Source organism: Dendrobates tinctorius, unplaced genomic scaffold (assembly GCF_039654945.1).
Source record: "Dendrobates tinctorius isolate UK_male_01 unplaced genomic scaffold, ASM3965494v1 ptg000085l, whole genome shotgun sequence".
Taxonomy (NCBI): Eukaryota; Metazoa; Chordata; class Amphibia; order Anura; family Dendrobatidae; genus Dendrobates; species Dendrobates tinctorius.
The window spans coordinates 3782992-3797998 of record NW_027361753.1 but is presented as its reverse complement, the minus strand read 5'-3'; the positions used below and the strand labels follow the sequence as shown (position 1 = coordinate 3797998).

Here is a 15007-nt window from a genome sequence, read left to right as displayed (position 1 = left end):
GGTTCACAACCTCTCAGTAACACCATATAGTGCCCAGTGCATTCTAGTTGGCACTGGGCAGCCCCCCTATATGGTGTTACTGAGAGGTTGTGAACCAAAAGCCCTGCATTCCCTGTGTGAACACTGCTACATGCGGATTATTTTTTTCTGCACTGGTGTACCACACGGCCAATCCCTGATTGTAGGCTGGCTGTTTCATTTGGTATTTATGCACCTGTGCAGCTGCCATTTTACTTGGGTCCGCTGCACCCTGGATTAGTGCAGATGCATTTAGGCCTGTCTGGTTTGTACCTTTACAAGGTGGTAGCTGAGGTGCAGTTATCAAATACAAGATGCCAGAGTGATAAAGTGGGAAGTCAATTGGCCCCAGAAAGTGAGACCGACAGGACGTGCAAGCTGTAGAATGCAGAGACACAGTGACCGGAGGGTGGCTGGAGACCTGGGCAGGCGAGACATTGTTGGTCGAGTACCGAAGCCAGATTCCATTGGTCAAGACCCAAAGCCCGGTCTTCACCAGTCAAGACCTGACATCTAGCCGCCGACACTTTAAGCACTTCAAGCACTTTAAGTCGGATGCTAATCTTTCAGCATGGCCGATGTGGTGACGAGGAGACCCGAGTGTGGGTTGTAGCTGCAGGCCAGAAGGGATAGATGGCCGCCAGTGAGACTTAGTGACTCATATATAAAAGACTTCCAACCTAGTGGGAAATACCGGTGACCCCCCCGTTAGTGCCAATATAACAATGAAAGCTTTTGAATATTGCATTATAGTGACTGATTTATTGCTGGGGGAAAGACGCCCTTTGAGCAAAGACAGAAAGTCATTAATAGTCATTTACCCGAGAAATAGCTAGATCGTGTATAGAATAAGGCATCACAGTTGTTACAGTTCTTGTCACTATTGCTAAGATTGTGTTACGGGTTCCCATATACTTGAATAACCATCTGTTCTTATAGTGAAATTTTCATTCTGTGGTAAGAGAAAAACAGCTTTAGTTGATACATTTGCATCATCATTATCTGCGTTGTTGCATTCCTGTCACTTGTTCACACATGCCTAAAATGTCTGGAGCATATTAGTTAAGCACGTGTCAAATCTTCCGGGCTGAGTTTCGCACTCTCCCTGTGGCAAAAGCCCTTTGTAGTGCTTTACTTCCGGTCTTAGAAGTGTCCTGGCATTCAGTGACCTCTTCCAAAGCCCATGAGAAGGTAGCAAGCAGTCGACAACCAGCAGATCGGGGTTTTTTAAAAATCACTGGAGTTTAAAAAGATGAATGCAGAAGAAAACACTGGATGGTGAAAACTCCAAACAAAACAACAACTGAACACGTTAGGACATACCCCCGTGTTTGTATATGGAGACTAAGGCCTCTTTCACACATCAGGTTTTCGCCGTCAGGCGCGATCCGGCACTTTTGACAAAAACCGGATCCGGCGAAATGCAATGCCGGATCCGGTTCCCCCCCCCCATTGACTTGCATTTGCGCTGGATCGCCATGCGTTTCATCCGATTTTCGCCGGATCTGGCAATGTGTCGCAATCCGGCGTCTGGAAAAAACGGCTACTGTAACGTTTTTTGTCTCCGGTGAAAAAGCCGGATACGCCAGATCCGGCTTTTTCACACAATGAAAGCCTATGAGCGCCGCAATGCGCCGGATCCGTTTTTTTGGGTCTGAGCATGCTCAGTAGCTCTGCCCACAGCACACATATATAAAAGCATGACAGTGGGACCCTCAGCCACACCCAACATGCCACCCAAGACAGGAACTAGGCGCAGGAGAAGGCAGGAGACCACTGCAGCACCACCACCACCCCAAATGGAGCAGGAAAGGGAACATGCTGAACAACGCGAGGGGAGTCCAGCAGCAGATGAGAGACGGTAATTATCAAATCCCCCATTCCTCAAAACTAGGGCCATGGAATATCAACATATTCATTGGCCCTTTGTTTCTCTTTATTCAACAGCCGCCCAAGAGATGCAGCAGCACCACCCACAGCCATGGAGTCTGGCCAGCAGGAGGACACCACATCTTCTTCTGGGAGCCCTCCCTCGCATCGTCAGCGTTTGACGGTAAGTTTTTATTTCCAAAATCCATCATCTCTGTAATATATGTCTATTCATTGCCTTTTATTTCAAAACAGGAATCACAAGCTGAAGAGGAGCTCCCAGAAGAAGAAGGAAGGGGTGGACAGACACCTGGAGTGGGCTCACAATTGGTAAGTTTTTTGCATCAAACGCAGAAACACAACATCACACTACACACAACACATAGAAAACAATGTTCTGCAGACCACACACAGCAAACAAATGCCAACATCCAAACACATACATTTTTTTCTTTCCCAATCTGGTGCTCGGCCAAGAGGTCCTCGCAGTGCCTCCCAGGGTCATCGGCGACAGCAACGCGGCGGTCACCAGCGTGTAAGTATAATATTTAAGTTAAATTTTGTTACACTTTTTATTTCATGTCTTAAGTGTGGTGACTAATTTTGCTATTTTTCTATTTTACTTTAACAGCCTTCACAGCGTGCTCCCGACTCAGACGGTGAGGATGGGGGAATTGATGTTGACCACATCATCGATCTCGTCAGAGAAAGGGAGCCGCTCTGGAATATGGTTGACCGCCGCCATGCTGACCTGATTGTTACCCGACGACTCTGTGAGGAAATCTGTTCGCTCCTTGTGGACCGCTGGGAGGACCTCGATGCTCGGGCCCAGATTAAAGAGCGTAAGTATATACAGTACCGGTTGCTTGATGTAAACCAGTGTTTCCCGAACTCCAGTCCTCGTGGTCCCCACGGATCATGTGTTCAGGATTTTTATTTACTATGGAAATCCTGAAAACATGACCCCTGGGGACCATGAGGACTGGAGTTTGGGAAACACTGATGTTGTATACTAACCACTTTGTCCTTTCTCGTTTCAGGGGACAGAATTGTGAAGCGGTGGCGGTCTGTGAGGGATCGTTTCTAGAAGGAGTTCAATAAAGAGATGCGGGCCCCGACTGGATCTGGAGGACGCAGGAGCAAGTACAAGTACGCACGAGCCCTGTCGTTCCTCCGGGATACAATGGTCACCAGAAGGTAAATATTACACACCACATGTGACAAAAAAATGTTTAGATGTAACAATTTTTTTTCAGCCAGGGCCATGCCATGTCACTATTTTAATTGTTTTTTTTCTCTTTATTCCACAGCACGGTGAGCAGCACTCGGGAGCCTGCACGGTTGGACCCTTCTGAGGCGATCCCTGAGGAGACCGGCACCGAGGAACACTTCGACCGCCCCGGTACATCTGCACCTTCCCAGCCTTCCCACACATTCGACCCATCTGTCCTATCCACCAGCACAGGAGCATCGTGGCCGCCTACATTACATGAAGCTGCTGGTGAGGAGATCGCTTTCCCTTTACCCCACCCTTCTGCCCCTGCCACCTCTAGTACACCTGCGGGTACTGGGCGGCAGCGGCAGAGGGGTCAGGAAAAGACTTATGCGCCAAAGTTCTTGCATCTGAATGCATCTTTCCAGAACTGTCTAAAAGTCTTGTCAGAGCAAATCTCCGCAGGCTTTCAGCAGATCAACTCCAGCATTCTGGAGGTGAAGACACTTCTGCAAACCATGCATTCAGAAGCAAGATCTTCGCCAAACCACACCTTTTTCAGGTCTGTTGTGGAGCGCATGGAAACGCTCTCTCCTGCCCAGCAGATGCATGTAATGCATTCATGCCACGCTGCTCTCCAGCACGTTACCTCCCAACCTCCTCCTCCCACCCCAGTAGTTCCTCCACCTGCACCCCCTCCAGCCACTTTCCATCCTCCCCCTCCTATTACATACCATCCACCTCCCAAGTACCAGCAACCTCCCCAGTACCAGCCACCTCCCCAGTACCAGCCACCTCCCCAGTACCAGACCTCTCCCCACTTCCAGCAACCTGCCCCGTACCAAACTCCTTCCCCGTACCAAACTCCTTCCCCATACAACTTTCCATCAACATCATCTGCTCCTACAGTCCCTGCCCAACCCTCCACTCCACCGCCCACCACCTCTTCTGCCTCCCACATGTCCACCCATTCTCTAGCTTTTTCCACACCTTCACCTCTAACTGTTCCTTCCCCACCACGATCCCAGTTCTCTCTCCACACTCCCAGTGTCGAAGTGTCCCGCAGCCCCTCCAGCCGTATTTCCACCCCACACTACACAGATTTGTAATGTGTGTTTTTTAATAAAAATGCCCATTGGGTTTAAAACCTTTATTAAAAAAGTTTTTTTCACTTTAAAAACATTTTACAAAAAAAAAAAATATTTTAAATAAAAGTTAAATTATCGTTTTACACTGGTTGTCTGTCATTTCTTTCTGCGGCGAAATATGTTTAAAAAAAAGGTTAAATACAGGGTATTTCAAAAGGTAAAAAGGTTCTCAAAACCAGGTATATAACTGTGGGTAAATTTTAGCTTTTTGCCACAGTTGTGTTCCTGGTTGTGTTTGAAGCAAAGTATTTCACCTAAAAAGTTGTGTTTATTGTTGGTGATTTCCTAACAATGTACACAACTTTTGTTAAAAGGTGAAATACTTTGCATAAAACACAACCAGGTACACACCTGTGGCCTAAAGGTAAAAATAGTAAGACCATGACAAGATAGCCAACTTTGGTTGGCAAAGGTATATACTGTTGGTACAGAAGGTACACAAGTTTGGTTAGGGCACAAATCTTTCACACTCTGTCATCCTGCCAGTGTACTCTGCCTTGAGGTGACATAAAGTATAGTGCAAAATTGTCCCTCATTACTGAAACAGTCACAGAACTTCTAGTGGTAATGTTCTGGTAATTTTGCAAGGTGGTTTCTTTAGAGGTGTCCTCAATGGAAATGGGTTCCTTGCAGATAACAAAATTGTGGAGTACCACGCAAGCTTTGATCACCTCGTCAACAGTTTCTGTCTGGAGGTTGATCGCAGTCAATAGGACCCGCCATTTGGCTGTCAGAATACCAAAGGTACATTCAACCATTCTTCTTGCTCTTGTGAGGCGGTAATTAAAAATGCGTTTTGTTCTTGACAATCCTGTACCGTACGGTTTCAAAAGGTGTTCTGACAGCTGGAAGGCTTCATCCCCTACACAGACAAATGGCATAGGTGGACCAGATGTTTGCGGCAGCGGTCTAGGGGATGGGAACTGGAAGGTGTTTCCATACAGTTTACGCCCCATGGCAGACAGTTTGAAAACTTGAGAGTCATTGGAGCGGCCATAGGCCCCAATATCAACAGCAATAAATTTGTATTCCGCGTCAGCGATGGCCATGAGGACAATTGAAAAATATTTCTTGTAATTGAAATATTCCGATCCCGATCCGGCTGGCTTTACAATGCGGATGTTTCCCGTCCACAGCGCCCAAGCAGTTCGGAAACTGACATATCTGTTGAAACTTTTCTGAAATTTCAATCCACCTCTCTGTTGTGGGCTCTGGTAAAAACTCTTCAGCTAAGGAGTCCCACAGTGCACGGCATGTGTGCTTCACTATTCCAGATATGGTGGAAATCCCAAGTCTGTACTGGAAATGCAGTGACGAAAGGGATTCTCCAGTTGCAAGAAATCTGTGGGGAATTAAAAAACAATCAATTAGTTTTAAATCACAGCATTACATACCAAAAGTCAGCTCTAACACTTGGAGATACAAACTACCACCAACAAGATTGCAGTGAAAGTGTGCTCTGATGCGATCACATCCAATAAATGTGGCTTACCTTAAAGTCACCATCAGACGCTCTGCGGGTGAAACAGAAGCGGCAATAGGTGTCCGCTTTTCTTATGAGGTGTGCAATGCGCTCCACCAAGTAATCAAAATTCTCCATTTTCATCCGAACATATCCAAAAAATTTCTCCTGGTTTCGTCTAAGGTCCATGCAGAGTGTAGAATAGACTCCACGCGTCATTCTCTTGGCTGTGATGGGGTGGATCCACAAACATAGTCTACGATGCCTGATGCGCTGCTGTCTTGCTCTCTCCTTCTCCAGAACAATCACCCTCAAACGATTTGCCTCCGCTGTAAAATCCGCCAAATTCTTCAAAATATTTCCAATCACAACATCCATCTTCGCCAGTAACTTGCTCTTCTCTCCAACCTGCACTTTCTCCTCTACAACCTGTCAAAGAAGGGCTGTAGGAACATGCTATATATAGTTTTTCAGTAGCCAATCCCTTTCGGAAGGCCACAAGGGTCGATTTTAAAAACCGGATCAGGCGTAATCAGTCGAAAACCGGATGAACCGAATGAGACGGATCCGGTTTTGGCTGTCAAGCGCGAGACGGATCCGGCAGAAAACCGGATCCGTCACATCCGGTTTTACAAAACATTTGCCAGATCCGGCGCTCCGGCACGACGCCGGAACGCGCCTGACGCCGAAAACCTGATGTGTGAAAGTAGCCTAAGGCTACTTTCACACATCTGGTGTGTGGGGTCCGGCGGCGTGCGGCGAAAAGCTGGGCCGCCGGATCCGGCCTGCAGCCGTGACACCGGATGTGTATGTGGCGAGACATACGGCTCGGACATGATTTAAAGGAGCCACAGGAGGAGGTGGACAGAGGCAGCCGCTGAGAGACAGTGGCTGAAAGGGAGGTGCGGGGAGGAGACAGAGGAGAGGAGAGGGGAGGGGAGAGGAGAGGGGGTGGAGAGAGAGACATGGGGGGTTAACACTTAGTGTCCAGGCGAGAGAATCTCTCTCTCTTGCCGGGCACTTGTGGGGTTAACCCCACAGAGAGATCTCTCTCTCTCACCCAGACACTGTGAGTGTTAATCCCACAAGTGCCCGGTGAGAGAGAGAGAGAGATCTCTCTCTGTCACCTGGACACTTGTGAGAGATCTCTCTCTCTCGCCGGGCACTTGTGGGGTTAACATTCACAGAGTCCGGGCATGCGCTGTGGAAAAAACTGGTCCGGCGCTGACAAAACGTTGCAGAGAACGTTTTTTGCAGATGCCGGACGGCTAATTTTTGCCGTGTCCGGCAGCAACCGGACACGACGCATAACCATCCGGCACGATGCGGCGACCATGAAAGCTTATGGGACAAAACCGGATCCGATGCTGGATCCGGTTATGAAAAATTTTGCAGCATCGTGCCGGATTACAAAAACCGGATGTGTGAAAAAGGCCTAACCAGTCATTTGCTGTAAGCATCATGAACAGATACTTAGAGAGTATTCAAATTAAGTTGCAGTCATCTTTCAAACTTCTGTGATTCCTACAAACTTCCAGACCTGCTTGTTAACCACTGCTTGCTACCTGCTCGTTCACCCATCATTTGCTACAAGCATCACAAACAGATATTTAGACATTATTCAAACTATGCTGCAGTCATCTTTGCAAAATCCTGTGATTCCTACAAACCTCCAGACCTGCTGTTGAACCCTCTACTTGCTATGTGTTGGTTAATCCATTGTTTACTGTAAGCAAAGTTTGTTATTAGAGTCAATTAAAATGACATTGCAGTCTGCTGTGACTCCGCTATCGGCATCTGTGTGCTCCTTCAAACCTGATTTTTTCCCTCATCATCCTGGTTCCGTGGCCTCCGGTTGCCCAAGTCCTTGCATTTTTGCAGTGCCAATGTCCTGGATCTCCCTGACTGGCGGCTTTGTGACTGCTCCTCACCTGGTGGGTCTTTCAACATTATCCTGTAACTCTGGCAAGGATGTGAGCAACATAACAGGACTTGAACGCTTGCTGCAAGCATTATATAAAGGCCGGAGCCAAGCACCAACAGCACTTGGCTTACAAGTAAGAGATGGAAGCAAGTAGGCAGATAGCTGCTGTCATATGTCATAGGACATATTGATGTAAGACTGGTGTTAATGAATGGGAAACGAGCAGTCTTTGACCATTTACACTTATCATACAGCCTTGATAGTAAGCCTTAACAAAAGTAGTTGCTTTGAAGCAAGCACTTTAGAGAGGACTTGTCACCAGGTCAAATGTGGACAGTTATTATCACATTTTATTCAAGCTGTTCCCATGGGTATTTTGGTTTCCTTTTCTCAATTCATGTGCTTTCAGAGATGAGGTCCTTTTTATTTGATGCAAATGTTGTATGGTCTTTGCAAGAAGGTGTGGCTCACAGAGTAACTAAGCAGAGCTGCTAATGACACGCCCCAGAGGATCCCATGGGCCACACCCCTTTAAAATTAATATTAGCATCAAATTAAAATGCCGATAGCTTTGGAACCGTATGGCGGATTAACAGAACACAAGAGCAACTGTGTACACAGGAAAGCAACGGGAACAAATCAATAGCAAATAAAAGTTGCCACTGGGGGCTGATCCTTTTCAACTTTTAGTATTCTGAGCACAGACGAATATAGATGCAATACAAATGAAATCTAGTCTCTGAAACAAAAAAAAACACACCTTTAATCCCTTCTGAAGATGCCAAATATGCAGTCAAAGACGTTAATCTGGAAATATGCCATCATCAGGTATTTCTCTGTGCTGCAGGGAGCTGTCATGAAGAACCAGTTTTATGAAATTTAGAGACTGGTGATCTTGTTACAGCGATTTATCCAGTTGATGATTTTTAAACATGTTAAGGCCCCCTTCACACATCCTGGTAATTTCAGTACTTCAAAAACCAGTACTGGTGAGACCTGTGTCCGTGTGCCATCCGTGTGTATGAATGTGACATTCGGGTGTCTGCATGCTGTCAGTGTGACATGTATGGAATGAAATGCAGCAAAGAAATAAGAGTTTTGTGTGTCAAAGATTTTCAAAGATAGAGATATAGTGTTGAGTAACATGATAGATACAAATGTCAGTATTGTCATGATACCAGTGCTGGTGGACCAGCACTTCTGGGGTTAATGGTTTGATCTCAGTGCAGACTCTTACCTGCACACCTCGGACTTATTATGGTGGCCTCTCATTGGTTCTGGGAAAGCTTCTTATTGCCCCAGGAAGCTCCCATCAACCGTCAGTTATACTTTCGCCCTTGGCATTGTGTGGTGACCCCCGAGTGTGTTAGTGCTGTGTTTTGGTTGCTTGATTCTCTGTGTACGACTCGGTCTGTTCTCTGGATATTGCTTGTTGGATTCTGCTTGGTACCTTCTATGTCTGTTTGGTTTTGACCCCTGCTTGGCCCCGACTATCCGTTCTGTCTCATCCCTTGTACTTTACTGCTATCTCTGTGTATGACCTCCATTTTGCCTGACTATTTCTGTATAGTGTCCTGCCATCTCTGAAAGCAGGACGCTAAGCCCCGCCCCCTTGCAGTCACATGACCGTAAGTCTTTCACTGCTTGCTAAACTTCTGCGTCCACAGGTCCTGTGTATCTGTACTTTCTGGCTGTTCCTGACCCCGGGCCCCCCTACAGTGTGGGTGAGTCCCTGCTCCACGGAGGCTGCACGCCGGCGCTGGCAGGATGCTGACAAGTATGATTTCGAATCAGTGCTTTGTGTATTTAATTGTCTGTACTTGTATTTGCTTAAATAAAATAATTTTCATTACCAGTTGAGGGAAAGCCGACAGCTGGGGGCTGATGTTAACATTCTAGGAATAAAAGGTTCCCAGGCTATTAATAACAGCTCACAAGTTTCTGCGTAGCCTTTACTGGTTATTATAGGGAGGACCAAAAAAAATGATGTGGGCTCCCCCTAAAATTACTAACCAGCAAAGGCTAAACAGACAGCCACGGGCTCATATTAATGGCCTAGCAAGGGGACAAAGATATTGGCCCACTCTCAGACTAAGAATATCAGAAATAGCACATCCATTAGATCCACCAATTCTGGCTCTTAGCCTCCACTCTTCCCACTTGCCCTAGTGGTTAATAATGGAGAGGCATTTATAAGACACCTCCATTATGCTCACCTTTCTGTCGATAATCAATGACCATGTCCCACGACAATCCAGATGGTTTGTCAAGCTATCACATCAGTGATGCAACCTCTCACCACGCCAGCAGGAACACGCTGAGCGTGAAAAATGCGTGCAGCTGCGTGTGATCAGCGGTGACATCATGAAAGTTACCACCAGCAGCACGCATTTTGTCCACGGTGCGTTAATAAAAAGGACGTGTCTGTGGGTTTTTCACATGGACCATGTGAAAAACCTGACATGTGCGCACTACCACTGAATACAACGGGTATGCGCGTATCAGTATTTGTGGTCCTCGTAAAATGGGCCACGTATGGACATGAAAATCATGAACATGTAAAAGGGGCCTAAGACAAAGCCAAGAATGAGTTTATATTTCAGTCATCATTTACATGAATTTCTACATATTTCTAGAGGCAGCGTGCAAACATCATGATGGAAAAAAAAGGGACAAGTCGCTGACTGGGTATTTCTAAGCATGAGTGACCTTCTTCTCCAACATGTTGCATCTTATGACATTTCCACTGTCATCTTAATATCAGCCAAGCCACACATGCTTTTCTTTATTTCACCAATATCCTATATCTATCACCTCTCTTTGTGTACTCCTTCTTTCAGCTTCAGGACTTCTCTTGTGCTGCACCTATCCTATGGAACTCATCAGGCTGATAATATGCACAGATTAAAAAAATGACTGTGCACCATTTAGGATTCTCTTTTATTCAATAGAGTATGAAATACTGGCTGGTTCATTATATAAATCCCCATTATTGTTCAAACAACATGCAGCACTAAATTCTTTTTTAAACAGTAACCTCTTAAAGGGCAGGACAGACTAACAAAAGTGTGGTCGTGTGTCCTCAAAAAGGCGGACATTGCTAAAAGCCAGCCAAAAGAAATACTCATAAACACAAACAGGCTGAAATAACACATTATGTGCATACTAAGTGCTCAACCTGTATGTAACCGTTAATTGAAAAGGACCCCAATAAAGATCCATCGTAACAGTACTATAAAAGAAGGGGGGTGGAAAAAGATCCACTAATATACGACCACAGATCCAGTATAAAAATAGAATATCTTTATTAGACAGGTATGCAGAACAAAACCCCTTTATTGGGGTCCTTTTCAATTAACGGTTACATACAGGTTGAGCACTTAGTATGCACATAATGTGTTATTTCAGCCTGTTTGTGTTTATGAGTATTTCTTTTGATTTACATGTTTCTGTGTTTTGCACAGGTGAGACTCGTAAAGGGATGGACTATAAAGCCAGAGAGACATCCTGGCTAGGACAGGTTGACCAGGTCTTCGACAATGGCGGTGTGAGTGGTCAATCAGTGGGTGATACTGGATTTGAAAGTCTCTGCGATGAAGCACAGACATTATTATTACGACGCACCAGGATTTGGTGGAGTCGTGCTTTTCCACAGAAATATATTGTACGCAAAATGATCCCGAGAGGCCTTAGGATAAGGGTAACACCCACCTTTGTGGTGGAGGACCAGACTTTCATTAATGAGTGGGAGGAGACGTGTAACAGGTGTTCTGAGAATTTGATGCAACTATTGATCGGTCTGAATACTAGATTGATCAATGAGCTTGATAAAAACATTGATTCTACTTTGTCGGATATACGTGGAAGTAATTCTGAGGAACGCATTAAGTCATTTGAGATTGAACTGGAGAAGACGATCGATGGTGTAGTTAAAAAGATCAGTGATTCGCAGACATCCAAAATCAACCGTGATATAAAGGACTATAAGTCTAATAGTGTATATCACTGGAGAAGGATACCTACCGACACACGCCAGATACAGAGGGCTACATCTCATCAATCTGTATCTTCATTAAACACTGAATCTGATGTATCAGTCTCCTCGATGACGACTCGGTCAGGAAATACTCGGTCAGGAAATAGACGGAATAGGAATCATGATTACCATCCCTATAAAAGATATAAGACCCGGCTCCATGAAAGTGGCCATGATACAAACAAGGTAATTAATTTGAGTCAGCACATGCTGTCTGACCTTGATTGTTCACTACTTTATAGAGGTCTTTCTTTTTCTCCAGCTGCCGGTCCGGATGTTTTTTCCATAATAAAGGACCTACATGTTTTTGCACGCTCCCTTTTATTTAAAAGATTCTTCTTTAATAACGATATACATAAACTCTTCCCTACAGAAGATGAACAGACAACGTTAAGGATTCTGGAAGAATTATCTGAGGAGCATACCACAGTTGAAGGAGGTAAGATACCTCCTTCGATTAAGCCACGTTCGAAACGTTTTCCTCCACTTTCCAACTGTGGCCCTATTGATTTATTTGTTAAGGTGGTGTCTAACGAACTATCTGGTATTCCACGTTTTATTCGTAGTGATAACTTGAATCTGGAGGAACGGGAAAGGTTGAAGCTTCTTCGTGGTCTCTCGGATGTGGTAATCAAACCGGCGGACAAGGGGGGTAACATAGTTATATGGCCGAAAACGATGTATGAGAAAGAGGCATTTCGCCAGTTAATGAATGATACCTGTTACAAAAAACTTACGTTTAACCCCTTGTCCGACTTTGATTCCCAACTCAGAGTAATTATATCAAGAGCCATTAAGGCAGAAATTATTACTAAAGAATTGGGATCTGCTTTGGTTGTTAATGAGCCGACTATATCTACCTTCTACCTACTCCCAAAGGTTCACAAAGATATACAACGTCCACCAGGAAGGCCAATAGTTTCAGGTCGTGGGAATTATTTAGAACATGTGGGCCGCTGGATCGATTCAATATTACAACCTCTTGTGGAAGAATTACCATCCTTCCTGAAAGATACCAACCAATTATTGCGAAGAGTAGATGGACTGTCTTTAGATAAAGATGTTATACTAGTAACGGCAGACGTCGAGTCATTATATACTAGTATACGTCATGCTGATGGTCTGAGAACCGTTTAATTTTTTCTTAATACTTCCAGTATGTCAATGGGTTTACAACGTTTTGTGTTGGCGGTACTTGAATTTGCACTTACGCACAATTTTTTTATTTTTAAGGGGTCCTTCTTCCTGCAGACCCAGGGGACAGCCATGGGGGCGGCCTATGCGCCCTCCTATGCTAATCTGTTCCTGGGTCTGTGGGAGAGGGACCTCCTCTTGTCTGATCTACACGCATCTATGGACCACGTCCTCCTATGGACGAGGTACATAGATGACGTGTTCTTGATCTGGCAGGGTTCTAGCCATTTGCTTGGATTATTTTTTCAGCAGCTTAATGATAACATGCTGAATATTAAGCTTACCTTTGTGCATAATGATAACAAGATTGAATTCCTGGATGTCCAATTGAGGAGAGATGACCATGATCTGATCCAGACTAGTATCTTCAGAAAACCGACTTCCACGAACTCACTGTTGCACGCCTCCTCCTCACACCCAGATTATATGATAAGATCAGTACCGACAGGACAATTTTTGCGTTTAAGACGTATCTGCTCGTCAGATGCTGACTATGAAATACAGGCCGAGGACCTAAAAAAGCGATTTTGGGAGAGGGGTTACAGTCATAGATCTGTAAAAAGAGCGTACAATCGGGCAAAATATAGTACGCGTAACTCTTTATTATATAAGACCAATGATTTTCCATCTAAATTAGATCAATTGAGATTTATAACCACTTTTCACTCCCAATCGGATAGGGTTAAGAAGATACTGGAAAGGTCCTGGCCTATTCTGTTGGCAGACCCAATAATGGCCAAAATATTACCTAAAAAACCCAGAATTGCATACCGTAGGGCTAAGAACTTACGGGGACATTTAATTAGGAGCCATTATGAGATTAATCCACCATTAACATTCATGAGTTGTGGCACTCCAAGAACAGGGTGCTTTACCTGTGGACAGTGCGTGGCTTGTACAAATATCGATCGGGGTGATACATTTACAGATTCTTCGGGTACTAAGGTGTTTAAAATCAAAAAGAGAATCACTTGCCTGTCAAGATATGTAATATATTATGCCACCTGTCCGTGCTCTCTGATCTATGTGGGTTTGACCACACGGCAGTTGAAAGTTAGGGTCAGAGAGCACGTGCTGGGGATACAAGCTGCGGCGAGTGAGAATGATGTCTCGGTGCTTAAAACTATACCCAGGCACTTTAAGTTACACCACCAGTGCGATAGTAAGTCTTTTAGGGTTAAAGTGATCGACAGTTTGAACATTGGTATTCGGGGAGGTAGGCTTTCATTACGTTTGGCCCAGTGTGAGGCTAGATGGATATGGACCCTTAATACGGTCCACCCGAATGGATTAAACGAATGTTTAAATTTTGCGTCTTTTCTATGATCACCCACTGATTGTATCACTTTATGCATCGAGTTACCCACGTTTTGCGTGTTTGTTTTTATTTGGCTACTATTTATGTTTTATTTTTTAACATTTTTATTTGTAGGCCTGTAGTTCATGATATTGCGTTGCATCAGGAGCCATACCCGTGGAACATTTTCATCGATATCTACGAGGGCCATACTCCTATTTGTCATATCCAATTCACTATCGTTGTGTATTTTTGTCATAATTGCATAACCTAATTACACATTTTGTGGCTACTTGTGGGACATACTGTATGGTTTAGTGTGGTGATATAACCATCTAATAATCCATTAAACGTTTATTATATTGTTCTTATGTAATGGAATGTTTACTTGGGTTGATCTATGAATCTACCTATTTTATATTGTATGTCCCTGTATTTGTTTTTTGATATATGTTATTTGATATACAGTATATTTGATATGAATGGATGCTATTATTATTAATATCGGCGACATGGGTAATTTAAATGTTCGACATGTGCATTGATGTATTGTATGAGGTCTACTTACATTATATTTCCTATAGTCAGCTGTTTGATCCCTATTAATGATATATTATTGTTAATTATTGGTGACTCGGGTTACTATCCAATGGCATCTATATTGATGTGCTTTATGCGGCCCATGTGGCCAATATTTTCTTAAGTATATATATTCTTATTGATAATGTTCTAGATACTGTATATTGGTATTAATTGTACCCATTATGTCCATCTAATATCACTTTGTATCTGAGTTGTAGTTGGTGATTGTTTTGTAGCTTACTTTAAGTATTATGGCCGTTTTGT

The 15007-nt window shown here is 44.3% G+C and overlaps 1 long non-coding RNA gene across 1 annotated transcript; it reads right to left on the bottom strand.

The window, feature by feature from the left end:
- Positions 1 to 355: 355 nt before the first annotated feature.
- Positions 356 to 13550, bottom strand: LOC141097557 (uncharacterized). The gene is made up of 5 exons (XR_012233996.1): positions 13149 to 13550; positions 11890 to 12037; positions 11658 to 11804; positions 8395 to 8485; positions 356 to 970 (listed from the first exon to the last, which is right to left on the bottom strand). It is a non-coding gene; the product is annotated as an uncharacterized lncRNA (long non-coding RNA).
- Positions 13551 to 15007: the final 1457 nt, after the last annotated feature.